Here is a 20,818-nt window from a genome sequence, read left to right as displayed (position 1 = left end):
TATTACTAAAACTAAAACCATTGCCTTGGGCAGCTGAACTTTAATACTCAATTTGTTCTTTCTAATAATGCCATATCAGGCAAGATGTTCTATGACGGTATAATGGAAATTTTGTTATGACCATGGAGAACAAGCATTGCCCATCATACTTTAAAATGTTTGTAGATAAACATCTCTGCAGCCCTGTTTTATGGAACAGAGCTGTGGGTTTCCAGATTTGCATTTATTTGTGTGCTTGAGATTTAGAACTGGGAGTTTGTTCTGTTTTGTTAGAACATGTTGCCCTAACCCACCACCTGTGGATCAGCCCACCTATAAACAGAGGAAAAGTACCCACATTTTAAAATTTCTATGAAAGGACATCAACCCTATCCTCCAGTTTGTTGATATGCAAAACATTTAGATTGACCCTTAATCAACTCAGGAGACATCTGCACTCTACATTCTTTCCAGAGTGCAAGCCCAGATATTCTGCCATTTAATCCTTATGAAGAACTTATTTACAAATCATAGTGGTAACCCTAATGGAAGATTATCTGAAGGACTTGGACTCCCACCATTATATGTATATGTTTTTTCTTGGATCAAGCCAGACCTTGAGGGGCTGCATGTTTGCACTTCACTGTTCACTTCCTTGTAGGATTTCTAGTACTGAGTTGCACTTCAAATTGTGCCATGAGCTACTTACTTGGCTTCTTCTGACAATGACAAAAGTCAGCAATTCTCTCAGGTTAGCTACAGTAATAAGCGCAAGCCCATGTCTTGCAGGAAGAGCAGAAGCACAGTAGAGTCAGGCCCCAGGGAGACCTGCTGTCTTTCAGAAACCACTGCAGAACCAGCGATGGGCTCTCCAACCCCAGCTCAGCAGCAGGAGCTTATTGACAGGAAATCACCACCTCATCCCTTGCTCTGTGTGTCCCTTTCACTTTGTGCCTATTTATTGTCTCAGCTGCCTCTTGGCCTTTGCAACCTAACTTTTCTCTCTGTGCCCTTTGATTCCTGCTCACACTTCCAAATAATTGCCTCCCTCTGTGTATCTCTTAACTTCAAATGTTCCAAAAGAAAACATCCAATTGTTTCCTCTCAACTTCGATCACCCTTTCTGAACAAACCTTTTTTGTCAGATGGCCTTGTAAGGCCACTGGCCAGTCTGTAAACATTAGTTCCTCTTGAGTCAAGTGTCCCTCCCATCCCCAGGCCAATTAGCAGTGGCCATAATGTTTGTAATTGGGAGGTTTGGGTTACTCTGGAGGTGTGTGTGTGTGTGTGTGTGTTAGAAGGGAGGCTACATGGTACAGAGCACGGTTACTTGTAGTCAAGTCAACTATGGCTACTTTCCTTTCTTTAGAGGAGATCTGTGGCCATTGTAAGCACTTTGAATCTTTGTCCTATTTTGCACTGAGGAACAGTACCCAAAATATTTATAAGAGCCATGATATTGCATTTATTTTAGGAATGTTGTTGAGAATGTACCACAGCATGACACTATACATACACTCTTTTTCACAGATCCAGTAGGGAGATTTCTCTTATATCTCCATACAAGTAAAAGTTTGGCTTATCATTAGTTTTTGCTGGGTCTGCTCTTAGGTATACCATGAATTTTTTAAACAATACTCTTTGGACTGGCTGCTAAAAAATTCAAGGTTAAATTTGTGAATCACTTCTGTCAACAATACAGGATTTTCTGGTCTGTTTCTAGAGCACACCGTACCCATACTTTCATCTTATTTTCTTTTCCTGTCTTGATTTTATTTCACCTATTCATCCTCTTTTATCTTTTCTCATATATAATTATTTAAGCCATATCAAATCTTAATTTCAGAAGAGATGAGATATAAAAAATACTGTAATTATCTATTGACATAATTATCCATTTCGCTAAACAATGAATTTTTCAAGAAAAGCAAAAATATTGTCATCTATGTGTGAATAGAATTTGGTCCAGTTCCGGTCCACAATAGACACTTATTAAAAGTTTGTTGAATGAATGAGTGGTTTAATGATTTTTACCAAAATATTGGACAATGATAAACTTCATACTGCAGATATTGAATAAAATGTGCATTTGGAAATACGATTATTTTAAGTAAACGGGCATACTTTCGATACAATCTTGGTAACGATATTGTCAGATCTCAAATTCTGATTCATCAGAGCTACACTATCTCTTTTCTTTTCATGAAACAACACTACTATAGATACTAATAGCATGAAAGTGAGATTCATGTAAGTTCATGAAGTTTATAAGAAAAAAACAGGAATTACAGGGAAGACCAAAGCCAATACTTTAAAAGCACATTGCAAATTCTTTTAGTAATCATTTTGGCATTACTATTCATCATTGTGACCTGACTCTGAATGAAGTTGTATTTTCGTGTTAGTGTCCTTTGAAATATGTAATTCCATAAGCATTCCATTGTGATGAAAGCTCTTGTGTCTATCCAAACAGAGAAAACACTGTATCACAAGTTACTCAGGGCAAGTTTTTGGCAACTACTTAAAGGGGACAAATAAGAGGAATTTAATATAATTCAATCAAAGACTGGGTAATACACATGAGAGAAAAGCAAGGCTGGACCGACAATTAGTAAAGTCAGCATTATTCCTGAATGCAGCACTTTACAGTGTTTTAGAACTAGGTAGAAGGAATGCATTGTGCTAACTTGATACAACAGCTAATTGATATGTGTGACTACTTAAGTCAAAGTAAAAACTTAGCTGTACTAGGCATTACAAAATCTGCCATGAGGATGTCACTTCATGTTTCTGGAAGGATAAACAGCCAGCTGGGATTTCTTGTCATTGGTCACGGAAGCCCAGGAATGCCATCGGTGTCCTAGGGCCCGATCCTGTGTGCGTCCTCAGTGCTTTCAACATGTCATTGGGGATAACGCTGCCCCACGTTCAAAGGCTGCCTGGAGAGGAGCGCAAGCTTTTCCCATCGCACTTCTCCAGTGGCCCAGCTCCAAACGCCTTCGGATACTCAGAGATAAAAGCCCTTGACCTTTTTACCTAAGACTGAAGTGCATGATCACAGGAACTGATAGTCTGTGAACAACCCAGGTTCCTCCTGGAAGCAAATCCTCTTGGTTAAAGATTCTTATTCACAACCTTCTAAAAGGGAAGCATCATTGAGGGTGCAATTTGGACTCATAAAACTCTGCATTAATTATATACTGACTCTGCACTATTAAAACAAAGCCCTTTGACGAGCGGCCATCAGATACCTTTCAGAGGAGAGAGTCTCGGCTATTATTCAGCGCCCGTGAAAGAGCACTGATCCTCTCTCTGGTGGTGGCTTTTGTTTCCAGCCCTTCTTTTTCAATGGTTGTCATGGAATCAACTTATTAACATATGAAAAGCCATACACAACACTTTTCCCTTTACCCCCATCTCACCCACAACCAAAGCCTGTTGCTAAAGACTTAGTCCTTAATATTCATGTAAAGGAGGGTGGGGTGTGAGAACAGAAATAAAATGGTGGGTGAAAAAACAAAGATGTTTTCAACTTGTATCCTCTGGAGCAAAAATGGTTGATTTTCTTACTTTGAATTTTTTCAACTTCTGTCGTTTTACTGAATCTTTCCCGGATTATGATAACTGTAGTCTCCTGTCCTGTTACAGCCAATTTATTCACCAGAATTGCTTTTAATTGCCTCATGAGTCAGACGATAGACGCGCAAGCTTTACAACATACTATGTCAACAGCTTTTGTTTAGTTAATTTGATGAGCAATTCTCATGTTTTCTTCAAAATAATTTTTAAATTTCTTTAAAATTTTCACCTTAGTTCAGAAGTAACATAAAATTTTATTTTATTTTTTAAAGTGCTCTTATCATCTGGACTGCAGTTCATGAAAAAGGATAGGATCCTGTTTGCTTTTGGGGAGTTGTCTTAGCCCATATCGGTAAGCTACCTCTGTCTCCCTGTGTATGCAGTCAAAGTAATATATTGTTTTTCCATGTAAAAATAAACCTTGCCAACTCCCCCCAGATGCACTTATGTAACTGACTTGGAAAGGCTCTGAGAATACTAAGAGAAAGACAGGAGAATTTTTAAAACAAAAGCAACAAAAATCTCTGAAGCACATTCTACTCCATATAACTATAGTCATATAGACTAACCCCCAAGTACTACCTGTAAAATGTTCTCGCATAGCATATAGATTTACCACTTTCTGGCTTCCAGGCAATTTCTCAACCTAGTGTCCATCTCAATAACTTTAAGTAAACACTTAGGATGGAAATGATGATGATGAGAATTAACAAACAATTAGAACCATGTGCTAAGTGCTAAGAGCTTTATATGACTGGCTTATTTAATGCTCATAACAATCACAGGAGCAATAGTTGATCACTTCTTCAATCCGGGGACTTACTATATTCAATTGGGAAAGTTCTTTTAGGGAAAGAAATTCTGATAAAATATACTTTGTCCAAAATTGACCAAGTTGGTTTGGATAATCTACCTGGATATTCCACAGGTAACGTTTGATTGTCAGTGGCAAACAACCAATTCAAACGAATAAGTAAGAAAATAAAGGGGAAGGATAGTTATTGACTCTTGTAACTAGAAAATCCAAGAGAGGCACCAACTTTAAGCGTGACTAAATCTTGGGGTCAATAAATGTCCAATATTTGTCTGACCCTTTGCCTCTATCCTCCTGCTCTCCCTTCATCTCTTGGCCCTACTTTTCTTGAAAGAGCTGCCTTATGCTCTGTTACAGTGGAGACGCCCTCTGAGTAACTCCAGAAAATAGCTGAAGGAAGTTCCAGATTCACATCCACTCTCTGTTTAGTAAGCCCAACAGAAAACAGTCACTCCTTTCTCTTTTAGTTCCCATGTGACAAAACCAGGGAAAGAATCTGACTGGCCCTGCTTGGTTCATATGCCCAAATTTTAACTGTAACTTTCTAGCTAGGGAAATATTTGGCCAGTCTTGTTACTGCCTATTCCTACGGCTGGAGTTGCAATATCTGTTGTACAATAAGAGAGACGAGAAAGCTTCTGGGAATGGATAAAGTCAATAGCTACCTATACTCTATGCAGGACTTTACTCATCTGTGTTTGAAGTGAAATACAACTCAAGTTAAGTAAGGATTTCTAATCATCAGCTTCCTAATCATCTGAACTAATGAAGGTAGTAGAGATGTGTTTATTACCAGGAAAGTAAATAACATGAAAATCTCCTTCAGTGAAAATTGATTTAGCAATGTGAAGTCCTGGCCAAGTTGGAATGAACCAGTGATAGGGAGACATAGTGGAGGCCCAATTTTATTGAGATGAAGCACTTAAAAAGACAAAATCAATCAAGATATACTTACTTAGTTCCTACCATGTGACCCACACTGGGCTTGGGGCGCTGGGAGAGGAAAAGTCAGAAACATCCAGGCTATCAGATGATAGAAGTAACATGTAATAATTACTCAACACACAGCCTAGAGGGTAAACTGAGAAATAAAATCGGTTCTTGTCCAGTAGGACAATCTATAGGAAAGTGATAAGGCAGTGAGTCACCTGTGTCTAAATAAAGGAAGCCTTGAGTTTAGAATGCTCCTCCCCTGCTGCGCTTGATTTTCTGTGATATCCTATAAACCCTTGGTAGCGGAGGCGAGGTGCAGAATTCGGCTTACGTGGGATCGGGTTAAGGAATCTGTAAGATGCCGTGCTTATCTCCTGACTGCTTGTTACCATTCCACTGGACTTGGGACAGATGTTCAAGTACCCACATGATTTTTAAAAGCATCAGGACATCTTTGTAGCCTCCATGTTCTTGTGGGTTTCAGCTATGAAGTATCTGGGAGAAGATGGTGTGTAAGAGGAGCTCATTTTCCACTTTATGGCATCTCATCATCCTCCCAGTCACCTCACAAGCAGACATGAGTGGAAATCATGGATGCGAAAACCTAAAGCATCTCCTCATATGTGAGCCTGTAAACCATTCTGTCACACGAAAAGGCCCGTGCAGACACAAAGAGCCACGATTCTTTGGAGCATAATATTGGGAGAGTTGTCAAGGACCTAAGGAGTTTTTGCAATTTTGATTCACTTCAATCACTTGTCCATTGTTTTTTGTGTTTTTTTTTTTTCTCTCTAGATGGAAACATTTGGGAGACTTACCCACTGATAATCAGATATCACTATACTCTAACCGCTTTTAAAATCACAACATTGTTTTTGAAAACCTTACCAAACAGCTCATTCAATGAATCTGAACATGTTCCTATACTCAGGGGATTGTATTTCAGTGAAGATATTCATTATAAACTCGTATTTCTCTTAATAAATTTAAAAGCTTCATTAAACACCTATCTCTAATTTCCTATTTCCCCATATGGAGTCTCGCCTTTCCAACCAAGCACTCCTCCTTTCCTTCTTCAAAAATCAGTTTTGAGCACACCTCCATGAGGAACCTTCCCTTATTAAATCCCTTCTATCTTGATCAATCTACCACTTTAACCTCTACAGAGATTTGCAAGAATTGGTAGATAGCCAATCAACCCACAAATAATTATTGGGCAACTATAACATGCTTAGTACTGAAAAAGTATGTGGAGAAATTGAAAAATATATAAGACATGATCTTTTCCTCCAAGAAGCTTACAGTCTTGTTGAAGAGATAAGATTTACACATGGAAATATTTTTAAACAATACAGTATGTGATTTATTTTCTCATCCTAAATTAATGTTCACTTTGGTGCCTAATTCTGTGTTCTTTATCATAAAGGGAACTCCCCAAATTGTATAAAATTCCATTCAGAACCTGAATCTGCCTTGCTGAGGACAGAGACTTACAATGAATTACTTTGCCACAAAGATAGGCCTTGACCTGGGCTTTGAATAGAAGGCTCCCCTGCTGAGCAGAGAAAGAAATTGTATTTCAAGTGGGGAAGTTTTGTCTCTGGGATGGTTTAAATGCAAACTTTCCCAGAAACAGAAGTTAGACTAGATGGCCATGAAAGATCCGGTTCTGTCTGGTGAACTTAAAGTAAACAAGGTGTAAGTATCAGATACTTAAACTTACATGGGTCACGTTGTAGCTAAAACCTTAAAACCGTGGATCCCATATTTGCAAGACTTGAGTGCGACCAATTGTTAAGGGTAAGCACAGCTCTGAGTATATGTCAGAATTTACACATAAACTTCAGAATTAAAAAGCTAACTACTCAGCTCAGAAATAAATGTCATTCAAATAGAGGCTCTAAACTGTTGTTTCCCTCCTTTGTGTTTGTGTAGATTTAAACTAGGTGATCCATTTTGTAGGTAGTGTTTTATATGAAGCCAGTAATATATCTTCCTTCAAGTGTCCTGGCTTAGGCCAACGTTACAGACTAAAGAACTCAGTTTGGGCTAACCAGAAAAGTTGCCTGCTGCAGTTGATAGAACCCAGGATTCAGAGTCGAAAGACCTGACTTTGGGTCCCAGATCTGCCACCTTCCTGATAAATGTACACGGTAATGTCCATTGTAAGAGATTTCTGGGAGGAGTAACTAGAGGAATCTGTCAGATGATGGTAAGGCCAACCAGTATTCTACAGTTGGAGCCTGTTTGGACTGATTGTTGTAGTGGTTGTTAAATGTTAAATATTTTCAATTTCATCTGGCATGGAGATATCAGTTAAGAGCTCTGCCTACCACCAGCAGAACCTATGTAGACCAGTCTTACTCACTGCTCCAAGGACAGAACTGATTGTTGGCTAGAGCACAGGGACCCTGTTATTCTGGAGATGAACATCTCCTGAGCCATGACGGTTTTGAGTTCTTAGGGCTAGGCCCAAGGGCGAATGCCCTGGGGTTTGAGAAGCAAAATCATTAGGCTGGACCCAGTGCTTCTCAATTCTGGCTGCACATAAAATCACCTAGGAGCTTTTTAAAAATACTTGTGCCTGCAGCAAAGGAAACCATCGACTAAAGGACAACCTACTGAATGGGAGAAAATATTTGCAAATGATACGACTGACGAGGGGTTAATATCCAACATATAGAAAGAGCTCATACAACTCAATATCGAAAAAACAAACAACCCAATTAAAAAATGGGCAGAAGAACTGACTAGACATTTTTCCAAAGAGGACATGCAAATGGCCAACAGGCACATGAAAAAATGCTCAACATTGCTAATCATCAGGGAAATGTAAATCAAAACCGCAATGAGATATCACCTCACACCTGTCAGAATGACTATCATCAAAAAGAACACAAATAACAAATGTTGGCCAGGATGTAAAGAAAAAGGAACCCTTGAACACTGTTGGCGGGAATGTAAATTGGTGCAGCCACTATGCAAAACAGTGTGAAGGTTCCTCAAAAAACTAAAAATAGAACTACCATATGACCCAGCAATCCCACTCCTGGGTACATATCTGAAAAAAAACAAAAAACACTAATTTGAAAAGAGACATGCACCCCAATGTTCATAGTAGCATTATTCACAAAAGGCAAGATATGGAAACAATCTAAGTGTTCGTCAAACGACGAATGGATAAAGAAGATATGGTATATACTGGGTTGGCCAAACATCTTACAGAAAAACCTGAACAAACATTTTGGTCAACCCAATATATACAATGGAATACTACTCGGCCATAAAAAAAGAATGAAATTTTGCCATTTGCAGCAACATGGATGGACTTGTCAGGCATTACGCTAAGTGAAATAATTCAGACAGAGAAAAACAAATACTGTATGATATCACATATGTGGAGTCTAAAAAGTACAACAAACTAGTGAATATAACAAAAAAGAAGCAGACTCAGATAGAGCAAACAAATTAGGGGTTACCACTGGGGGCAGGGGAGGGAGGGAGGAAGGACAATAGAAAAGTAGGAGATTAAGAGGTACAAACTACTCTGTATAAAATAAGCTACAAGGGAATACAGCAAATATTTTATAACTATAAATGGAGTATAACTTTAAATTATAAATTTAAAATTTAAAATTACCAATCACTATATTTTAAAATTTAAAATTATCAATCACTATATTGTACACTATAATTTATATAATATTATACATCAACTATACTTCAACTTAAAAAGATTACAAAAAATATTTGTGCCTGGACCCTACACTAACCAAATTAAGTCAGAATCTCAATCGTGGGGTCATAGAAATCTTCCCCAAGTGATGTCACTATGCATCCATAATTGAGAACCATCACAACTAGACATTCATTCTAATCCAGCATATGAAGCAAAGAGCACATTATCCTGATGAATCTCCAACTTCTATACTGTAGTGGGCACGGTAGCAAGTATCCATTTTCTAAGTGAAACGTCCTCTTATAAAGGACCTACTTTATACACACTATCCATAAATCCAAGCAAGAGGGCCAACTGCTCTGTGCCCTTCATCTTATAACGCCCAGCCTGGTCTTTTAACAGAGGCTCTCTTAATGGGAAGAAGAGTCCATGGGGCCAAAGGGTTATTCCCACACACATACCCTCAACCATGCTTTGATTTCCCAGGATCTTGGAATTCCCTTTCCAATCAACCAGAGTCAATTTCCAGGATCTGTGTGAGGCCTCTTTCCTGTGTGTGTGCACCTGAATGCAAACTGGGCACACCTCTAGGCCAAGGAGTGGCCCTGGGGGGCTGATGGTGGGAGTGTCACTGGTACTTGGACATGTGAGGTAGAGGGTCCTGCAGGAGTTTGAGAGACCACACACACTGACGTCTGGAGCCAGAATGTGAAGAGAAGGGGGTGGACCTGGGACCAAGGGCACTGAGTTGGGCAGTGAGAGGCCATCTCTACCTGGACATTGTGTTCCAGAATGAAACTCCAAGGAGTGAGAGAAATCTAAATTTCAACCCAACCTCTAGATTATCACTGTTTATCATGGAAGGAGGGTAGAACATATTTTATGTTTTATCTGAGAGTTTTCAAGCTTGAATCATAACTTTTAAGTATTTAAGCATATGGCATGTGCGCCTCTATTTGGACACTTACACTGGGCCCACATATGTTAGAGGCGAGCCCGAAGGACACATCTTTTCCCCGCTTCCCTACGGGATGTTTTCCTATTTGAAATCAGCAGCCATGGAAGCTTTCCAAGGCTGTTCAAATGCAATGAGAATGTGGTCCATCAAAAATGCTGTCTGGTTTTATTGCACATAAGAGGTTGTTAACTCTGGCAGCCTACCCAGATTCGTCTCTGTTCTCATTGTCCGTTCAGCCTCCCCAGCCAAATCCTAATGGGGTAATGAGTCTGCGCCTATGAGATTTGAGGGAGGGGCCGAGGGAAGTGTAATCAAGCAAATCACCATGTGTTGAGCTGAAAGACAGAAGGCCTCTGCTCCTTGGACTTCATTTCCAATTCACTTCATTTTGGGTTTGTTTTTTTGTTTTGGTTTGGTTTTTGGCAGCAGAAAAAAAGGAACGGTCTCTGCTTTTCCTCTTGTAAAACCTAGAGCATGATAACTACCCTGGTTCCACAGGAACGCTGTAAGGAAGATCTCAGAGAACAGGGACTGTTTATAGCCTACATATGAAAATGCATAAGAAATCATCTTTCCCTCCCATTTGTTAATCTGGCAGGATTTACTAGGGCTTTAGAAGGGAAACATGGCTGTGTTTTAAGAGAAGCTACAATAGGAAAGTTGTGGGAGTTAGGCAGAGAAGGCCAAGGGCAGAATTCAATTCACACTTTATAAATCTGGCACCAGTGTGTGTGAACTGCTTCATGAACTGGCCTATATCAGGCAAGGAAGAAACTTGAAGGAAACCAAGAGTTATTCTCAAGCAGTCAGTTCTGCCAGCGAATTAACCATGAACCAGCAGGGGTAGGAAACTCCGGAATCCAGGAAAATTCTACGGAGACCACTGAAAGAGACTCTGCAGCTGCCAAAGCAGCTCGTGGATATTGCACACCAAGGGGAGGAAATAGAAGTCCCTAAGCCCAGGCTTCTGTGGAACATGGCCTAGGTCCTGTGACAGCAGGGCAGCTCCAAGGGCTAAGGTGGCCCAGAGATGCTGCTGAGACTTGGGCGAGAGCAGGCAGGCAGGAAGGAGGCGGTGTGGGAAGTAGCCCTCACGCAGATGCTAGCATCAAAGAGCTTGTTTACTTGGTGATTAGTATCGTGAAATAAAAGGTTCAGGTTTCATCTGCTTAGGGGAGAATGGTTATTTTCCCCTCTGTGCGGCCTTAGCCGGGCACTGAGAATGTGCTGTGCTAATTGGCTTCCCAGGTGCTTCTCTCAGGAAGGCGGGATTCCAGATTCAGGTTGGGTTATCTCTCCTGGTGCCATGACGTGTGGGGACTGGGGGCTTGTCTGGGCTTCTGAGTTTACGTAATGAGTAAGGGGCTGAGTCACAGAGGAGTCAACCAGTCTCCCCTCGGGGTCTGTGTTTACCTTGCATGTGTCACCACAGAAAGGTCACCAACACCATCGGCTTCCCAATGCCACTGGGGTGGGGTGGGCTAGCGTAGAGCTTCTTGGGGGGCAGCGAAAGAATTAATCAACCCTTCACCAAGAATGGACCTACCCACGGCCATAGCGTCCCAATTGCGCATACTGTGGAAAGATTACTCCCTGTGCCTCGAAGCCTGGAATCACTGGTCGGCTGAATTATTCTACTATTTCCCCCAGAGAAGTCCGAACCAAGAGGCAATTCATGTAGTGGAAAGGACACAAATCGTGAACACAAAGAGCCCTCGGTTTGAATGCTTGTTCTTCTACTTCCTAGCTGTGTGACCTTGGATAAATTATTTAAGCCTCCTGCATCCCAATTTCCTAACATATAAAATAGAGATAATAATATCCATATCATAGAACTATTAGGCTGATTAAATTAAATAACTCCTGATAGGCACTCAGTATAAGGAAGCTGTTATTAACAGGAAATGTGCCTTTCAGAGGATCCAGTCCCTCCCTCCACTTCATGAAGCTTGGAGCTCAGCAGAAGCACCGGGGCAATTCCACTCGGAGCTACAGTGCTGCCTTCTGCCCTCCAAATGGTAATTCTAGATGCTCCCACTGCAAATATTACTGTTTGGATAAAACTTTCGGAGAAAATCATTTCAGAAAACAATCTGAGCCGCCCCTTCCCTTCTCCTTCCTGCCATCCCACCCCACCTCCATATCTGCCACGCAATGTGGTAAGAAACTGAGTTGGGGAAATAATGTCTGGAGAAAGGATGAGGGATGTGGTTCTTTTGGGAAGTAGTGACAGGCAGACAGTTGAAGGTCATGACCTTGAAAAGACATCAGAGGTCATCCTAGGGAGTCCCCTCATTTTGTTACTGGATTGCTTGACTGGACCCAGGCAGCAGACCTAGCCTGGGCCGAGACCCCTTGTCTAGGCCAGGGAGGTTCTTTTTCTGATTGGATTCCCACAGCCAATAACGAAACCGATGCTGGGACTGGAAGAGCACAAGCTTTGTTCGATGGCCAAAGAATGGAGAAATGGGAACCTAGTTTGAAAATCAATTTCTCAACCCAAGCTGAGCAGAGATGCCAAATACATAGGAGGGTCGAGGTAAAAGGGGGGAAACTGGAAAGAGTGGGAGGAATATTCATGAGTTATCTGAGAACAAGGGTGTGGTTTGGACCTGGAACTGATGCAACTCTCCTTTCTAGTCCTTGTATGGGCTTTTCTGGTCTTTGTATGGCAATTGTCAACTGTCATGGTGCCTGTGGGTGTGTCATTTAGCATGCTAATGCATTACAATGAGGCTCAAGGTCTACTGGAAGTCAAATCCTCCGCCATCTTGGGCCTAGTTGGTTCTAACCAGCTCTTGTTTTTTTCTCTTTGCAGCTTCCTCTTGAAACTTAGATGAGTACTGTAATTGGTTTACATTTGAGGGAGGGGCGGGGGCATGATTCTGGGGCAACAGCCTTGGTAACAGTTTCACCCTGAAATTGAACAGCTAGATGGTTGCAGAGGGGTGCCCTGAGACTCGTGCTCTTACCAGCTTCAAGGCTGCCCTGAAGTTTGGGATTGACATGTATATACTACTATATTTAAAATAGATAACCAACAAGGACCTACTGTAGAGCAGAGGGAACTCTGCTCAATATTCTGTAATAACCTAAATGGGAAAAGAATTTGAAAAAGAATAGATACACGTATGTGTATAGCTGAATCACTTTGCTGTACACCTAAAACTAACACAACATTGTTAATCAACTATACTCCAATATAAAATAAAACTTTTTTTTAAAAAAAGGCTGCCCTGAAGGCAGACCAGATGCATGAATATACATTGCATTCAATGTTGAACATGTGTACTGAGTGTGTAATGGCAGGTCCATGGAAAGTGTGTATGTGGAGGGGCTTAGATAGAATAGACTGCTTAGAAATGGAAATGGGTAGCTTAGAACTGCACAAGCATTCCAGATCTCATCACGGCAACAGGGAATTTTATCAATTCTTTGTCTCATCCAGCTTAGGGATCTACCAGAAATTTCTGGAAGTGGGCTGACTTTCCCTTTCCAGGACTGACTTCACACTTTGCAAGCGTGGAACTTTGGTTTTGTTATTGGCAGAAATGCGCACTGACGTCCCTACTCTTAACAGACAAGCTTACAAAGCATGCTGTCAGAGGACCCTGGGATGGGAGGGGAAGAGCAGGGTGGGCAGGACTGTGTAGCTCTTCTGCCTGGGCCCAGGGAGAAGGGTGACTATTCTGGACACTGGAGACACGTTGCTTTTCTAAAGCCTTGGTTGACAAGTACACAAGCACCATCTAACTCCTTAATCCAGTCTCTAAAAGCAACTAGAGCATCCATCATCACTGTTTAAAACAAACAGAAACCAGAACCAACAAACACGGATTATTAATCCCTTACTTTTGTGGGCATCGTGCTCTGCAAGGGATAAAAGAGCCTCTCAAGCAGTGAGTCACAGGAACGGGGAAGAGAACGACCCGGCGGTCTCAGGGACTCGCAGGACGCCTGGGATAAGAGCTAGAGTAGGAGTCTGAGGCAGGACTCCCACACTTCTTCAGCCTGGTCACCCTGCCGTAAGTTTTAGCTGGCCTAGGAAGTCCCTTATTTGGCCCTTGGGCAAGCCCTATGTAGCGTTATAGTTTATAACCTATTCATACGGCCCGTTAGCTTGGCAACTAACTGTCACTAATGTATAAAGGCCACCAAAATGTCACAGGATCAATGTGCCTTGATCCCATTCCCAGTACCTTTGAGAGGAAAAATAGAGAACCTTCCTTACTAGGATAAACCTATTATAGTTGAGTATCTTGGGGAAATGGCATGAAGGCCTTCAACTAAAGATCACAGAGTGCTGAATTCTGACAATAAGAAGTGTTCAGCACGGTGCTGTTTATGGAAATTATTTATTTTATTATCTAAACATTAAACACTTTACCATGCCATCAACAAATTGAGGCTTTGAAAAAGCACAGAAGAAAGCAGTAAAAAAAAAACAAAAAAAATAAAACACACAGAAAAATAGGAAAAGCTTTACCAAATTTTTTTTTTAACATAATGTTCTTATTGAGCACTGAAAGGTAACTGCTAAGAACCTGGTTTGTATATAATATTTAATAAAAGATAATTCATTTCTCTGCATTCCCACTGAGTATTGGGTTAATATTTTTTAAATATCAGTTTGATATTAAATCATGCATTATCCCAAGTTACCTTCATGTCTAGCCCCTGGTGGTACTATCTTAAAAAAAAAATTTTTTTTTTCTAGAATAAATAACCGAAGATCTACTGAAGTTGTTCATGGGCCAAATAAAGCAGAACCACTGTCCTAGAGGCTGTCAAATGGATATTTCCCCTGGGAAGTACCTACTGATGAAAAACAATAGACTGAAGAGCTGAATGCATTCCAGTTTTCCTGTAGTCTTAATTACTAAATCCGTTTGATTATGTGGTTAATCAAATTGACTGTGGATTAAACGACTGGGGGGGGGGAAGCACATTGATCCTTTTTTCTAGATGGCAGTTCATGTCAAATAAACATGGCCTTTCCTAAATAACTCTAGAGACTGAGATTTATTATTGTTCTTTGGTAAATTTTTCCAATGATTAAGTGCCTTAAAATCCAAATATTATTTTGCAGATCTAACCCAAACTTTCTCGGTATAAACAAAATGATCTTTGTTCAAGATCATTTTCAAAACATGGATGTCCTCCTCTCAGTATCATTTTGCACTCTGAAAAAATTATCCATCTCATTCAGAATAAAATTCAAACTCCTTAATGTTGCCTAAAAGACTCATTCATAATCTCTCTATTCACCCTTCTCTTCACCTCTCTGATCTCATCTCCTCCCACTCCCACTTCACCCCTGCCTGCTCTGTTATAGGCACACTGGCCCCATAGCTGGAAAAACACTAGACACATACCTGCCCCCGTGCCTTTGCACTTGCTGTTTATTCTGTCTAGAGCCATTGTTCCCAGATATCTACCTGGCATGTTCCCTTACATCATTCAGCTTTCTGCTAAATGTCCCCTAACCAAAGAGGCTTTCCCTGATAGCTCTATATTAAAAAGCTACTCAACAATTTAACAGTTCTGTAAATTTCTCCATTTATCCTGCTTTTTTTCTTTTTAACAGCTTTTCCCTCAAATATTTATATATCTATTGTATGTCTCCACTATAGATGATAAGGTTTGTGAGATCAGGGTCCTTGTTTTTATTCACTGGTACATCCCTACACCTTTATAAGAAGTATTGAACATCTCTACGTGACAGACTCTGAGACATGTACCAAAATGAAAGGTGCACCAAAAAGATGTGGGACCAGCCTTTCCCAGCAATGAGAAAGGTAGAATGTCAAGAGGTTATGAACTTTGTGAGCCTTTCTTTCTCTTTTGTTCTCCAGTAAAGCAAAGATATCAGCATAAACCGGTTTCTTCCAGAGCCCTTTCAATTTCTTTTTTTAATATGCAGTCGTCCTATTTTGATTGCTTTCACAATTCTTAATGGTCTTATCTTTACAGACTAGTTTCTCTCATTTATAAAACATTTTTAACAGATTGAATTTTCTCTTAAACAAAAAGTTAATTTTATGGTTGCAAAAAGGCAGGACACGTTTTAGGAATTGTTTCTGACTCTTGCACATAACTTGAAGTCATAGGTTTCAGCAAGACTAAGTATGGACAAATTCAAGCAATTTTATAGGCTCAAATGTGGCTAGGCTCAAGAAAAATACTGGGAGATATTTGTCCGATACTCATCTGTGCATTTAGGCAGAATGCTCACTATGAATGAAAGCCGCATGCAGACGGCAGCACACCAATCCTTTTCTTCTCCGCGGTAGCCAGCCGGTACCTCGCAGAGGGCCAGGTAGTGGTGAACTATTAGGGAACGGTTGGTTATGTGTCAGCTTCAGTGTATTCAGTCAGTGTTCTGCCTTCCTCCCGATGTTCTTGGATATTTTAATTTGTTTTAGTCATGTTTGTGTCTTCACCTCCTACTCCTATAGAAAGATGCTATCTTTCTAGATAAAAGTTGAAATGCTACCTTCCCAAGTAGCGCGTTGATTGTGAGCACCTCAGATCATACTTCTCAGTATTTCTACTTCTCTTCCTCCCACCAAAGGAAACACCTGCAGACTGTGAAACAGAAAATGAAACTAACCAACTTGTTTATCCATACAAAGAGTTCAAGCTTAGTTGGAGACTTTGGCCATGATTTAGGACAGTTCCTATGTTGTCAAACGTGTTTAACCATCCCGAAAGGGAGCCTTATTACACTGCTTCCTACACAGCAAGGAGAGAGAGAGAAGGGGTGGTGAGTTATGTATGGGAAATAGGAGAAAGGCCTTTCTCCTACCCCTGGGGATTGTCGATGGTTGATATGGAAGATTACACTGGAACAAAGATTGCATTGCTGGCTTGTGTAGTTTCTGCTCTACTTGTACTACATTATTATAGACTAGTTCTATTGTCTTGGTGGACAATAGAGGGTTTTATTTCAACATTATGTACAGAATGCCTGTATGGCCTCTTTCTTCCCTCCTCCAGATGCAGGAAGATATTTAGTATCAGATTTCTGGAGGAGCCACCTCAAAATGAGGAGGTATAAACATTTCCTTTTTTACCTCCTTCCCCCATATGTCAGCTTTCAAAGCCCAGTAGTTTTGTTGTTTGGGACAGAAGGGCAAATCATAGCACACTAGAGTACAGCCTAATTGGGCAACTCTGTACAAATAAAAAAATGAGTGATAAAATAGAATCTTAAAAGGATGATTTCTATTTCAAACACTGAAGGGTAGGTCTCTAAGTAGTTTCAAGAAAAAATGGTTTAAGCATAAATACTCAGAATATTCAGCTTTTAGGTAAAATTTCTTATTTTTCTTCTCTCTCCCTGCTCCTATTTCATCATATACATACGCAAAATCAGAAATTTTATATTCCCAAATAGATACAAACACACAATGTATAACTGATGTACCTGCATGGTAATTGTTTCAATGAAACCATTGCTTGCTAGTGTAATTTGCTGGGATGCATATTCAGTAATGTTGTCAAAACCTGTATTCAACTGAAGCTTATGCTCTATCTGATTTCCTGGTTTTCTCTTCCCATTGATGAGCCAAGGATAATCCCTAAATAGACAGTCCCATGTGGGCAGCTAGTAGATTGGGACCTACTCAACGCAAAGTCAAGTATTAACAAGCCTTTTTTTTTTTTTTGTAAATTTGACCAAGAAGATAAAAATTATTCCAGAGAATTCTAGGCAATAATCCAATGTCATTGTCCTAAATTTCCTAAATTATCCATGCCAGCTTCAGCAATTAAGACCAGTTCCTTGTTAGAGGACAAAACTCAGTCCTCCACATATGCTCAACATTAATCATCACCCATTAGACATTTCATCAAAAGTTTGGCCTGGTCAAATTATTTCACTGTTAAGTAACTGCCATCCTGACCTGTCTCTTGCTAAATAAAATTGGTATAATGGGAATACTGCCTTTGTGCCACCTTGTATACATAAACTTTCTATGCTGCAGTTTCCCCATCTTCAGACAGAAATGCTCTTCAGTCTCAGAGGGATGGAGGAGGGTTGAACAGGGAATGTCCATAAGGTCCCCTCTTCCTGCATAGTGTGGGGAATGGAGGGTTGGGAAAGGAAACATATTGGATGTAAGATGATAATCGTTACCTAGCATTTGATGTATGTCTTTTAAATCACTGACTGAATCCATTTCATAAGTAAGTCATGGGCAAAATAAGTTGCACATTTTTTGAAGGCTTAGCAGAAACATAACTGATTTTACTGCTTCACTAATCAACACAAACTCAATTCTCGGGGGAAATAAAATAACACTCCCATGTTACATGTCTTCCCTTTTATTCACATTGCTACCACCTCCTTTCCAACTCTTATCACATCACACCTTGAGTGTTACAATAATTTCCCAATTGACCTTCTTCCCCCCTGTGTTCATCCTGCAGATTGCCCTTAATCATTTTCTTAAAGCACAGCGAAGTCATCAAGCTCCTACTTAAAATCTCACTGTCTCTTCATTGCCTAGAATTTAGCCTGAATATCTGGCTCCCAACTATTCTTCCAGTCTCCAGATCTACTAATCCTCAAGGTTGAATTCTAAATGCAACTTTTTAAAGACTCTTTTCTGATCATAGAGTGCCCTTCTAGTGCCCATGTTGTTGCTTCTGCTGTAGCTTCTTAGTCCAACACTGTCCTCCAATCTTTATCAAAAGGAAGGCTATAGTTTAGCTCCAAATATTATTTCCACTACAGCCAGAATACCTTCCATTTCAGATTTCTGGAGCACACAGTCTTCATCATATATATGGCCTGCCATCACTGCCAGGGATACTATATATATGAGTACAAGTATCAGCCCTCCCACCAGACTGCAACCCAATGGACAGCAGAAGTCATATCTTGCATGGCACAGTATCTGGCACAATGTCTTGTTGAAAGAGAAAGATGGTATTGATTGGATATTCACTGAGTGAATGAATTAATAATATCAATAAAAATAAAAACAGAGCTTTAAGGAAAAAAAAAAAGAGGAAGGACCATGATTTTTTCAAAGAATGGAAAATCATTTTGTCTTTCAATAAGAAAACTAACATAGACTGTGAACATATCATGCTATAAGGCATTTCTTATGAAAATTCCAAGGGGAAAATGATACCAGGACCAGATCCTCACACGTATCCTACCTGCATTAGGACTAAATATTCTCAACCTAACACCATGCTTTTGCAGATCAAGACAAATGATTTTTTCTTTACCATTGATGGATGCTCCAGTATTTCAGAAATGGTCATCTGCATCATTAAATGCCTTGTAGTTAAATTATCGAACCCATGGTCAATTCACAATGATGATTCACTCTACAAGATAGTGAATGTCTAGATAACGAATTCCATTAACACTATGCAGAAATTCAGAGCTGGATGTCCGAAAGCATTTGCAAAGATAATGTTTTCACTAGTTCTTAAATACCTTGGCCAGGAAATCCATGAAAGTTAATAAATCAGTGACTGAAGGGTGGAAGGGAAACAATATCACAAACATCAAAAGGACTTTGAATGATCTAATGAAATACCCTATCCTATATTTTAAAATGTTTTCTATGGGAAACAATCCACCAGAATGTATTGATATCATAAGACTTTTTCCTCACAAAATAAAAAGTAATTACCATACAGTTAGATCGCTAGCTGTATGCCAATTTAATTAAGGAAGTGACTTAAATATGGCATGCGTACATTGTTCTTTTAAATCAAAAGCCCTGGCATTACACTGATCTCAAATATTTCCTGTCTTCCAAGTATGAAATGACAGACACGTTCTGGATCTACGTGTGCTTTCCCATAAATGCCATTTTCAGAACCACATAACATAGCTTCGTAGTCCAAGGAATGAAAGTATTTCAAACTAGAAGGCTGTTTTCTACCTCGTGTTTCAGATCATTTACACTGGGGAGTCCTGTTGATCACTTCTCTGTTGGCTTCACTGACTTTGATGACTGAGGTGTAAAAATAAGAGAGAGGCAGCCTGAGTGTTATGATTTTAAGGGTGAATGACAAAATTCCACCAAGGAAGCTTTCTCTTTGTCTTTCAAGTCTTCCCTCCTTTTAAAATCACAAATAACCCTCCAGAAAACAAACTTTTAAAGCTCTTACCAGTTATTTGTAGACGGGTGTTAGGGGAAGATCTGAGAACTTAAGGCCTTGGAAAAGGAACAGGAGACGCTAGCGAGAGCAATAGGGGTGGGGGGACAGGTTTAGAGGAAAACATGTAACTGAGGAGAGTAGCGTATAGCGGATTATCCTGGAGAGAACGAGACACCAATCTGAACCTCCCTACTCCCCAGTGTTGGTTATGGTCACTCTGGAAACATGCTTGTGACCAAATCTATCATGTGAAGGTGGTGGAACTCCTGCCAAGAGGTGGTGACCTCAGGCTTTAAAGATAACCCTCTTCCTGATAAAACCATAGCTGTAGACGGCAAACTGAGTTGTAGAAAGACACTGAAGAAAGATTTTTCAAGCCCTGAAAATATTATTTTTGGGAAGGCCATGTAAATTTATCATTCAAATGAGGATACAAAAGGGGCCACCATTTATAATTATATCAGGATGACAGGAAGATAGGCAAGCTAGAATGTATGGTTATCCTACTTATAACTCCATTTTTGCCCATGAATGACTATTAATATCTTTCTGCTGTGTTGGGTAATTAATTTTCATCTTTAATTGACTTTGAAAGTTGAATGATTGATTCCATAGCCACTAATGTCTACAAATGGCATTTGTTTTCTAACTCCTCATCTAGTTTGCAACAATGTGTTAGATCCTCAGTTAACCTAATAAACCCTTGGCTGACAGCTGACCTTGGCATGAGGGGTGGCACGACTGC

The 20,818-nt window shown here is 40.1% G+C and overlaps 1 long non-coding RNA gene across 1 annotated transcript in view; it reads left to right on the top strand.

Annotated features, from left to right (window-relative positions):
* LOC309634634 overlaps positions 1 to 18,957 on the top strand; it is a 494,785-nt gene extending 475,828 nt beyond the window's left edge. Inside the window, exon 2 of the long non-coding RNA XR_014248266.1 lies at positions 13,173 to 18,957. This is a non-coding gene — a long non-coding RNA (uncharacterized lncRNA). The remainder of the gene's footprint in view (positions 1 to 13,172) is intronic.
* The last annotated feature ends 1,861 nt before the right edge of the window (positions 18,958 to 20,818 follow it).

This window comes from Balaenoptera borealis (genome assembly GCF_965194805.1).
Source record: "Balaenoptera borealis genome assembly, chromosome: 9".
Classification (NCBI taxonomy): Eukaryota; Metazoa; Chordata; class Mammalia; order Artiodactyla; family Balaenopteridae; genus Balaenoptera; species Balaenoptera borealis.
Note: the sequence above shows the minus strand (reverse complement) of the source record. Positions and strands in the feature narration are given on the sequence as shown.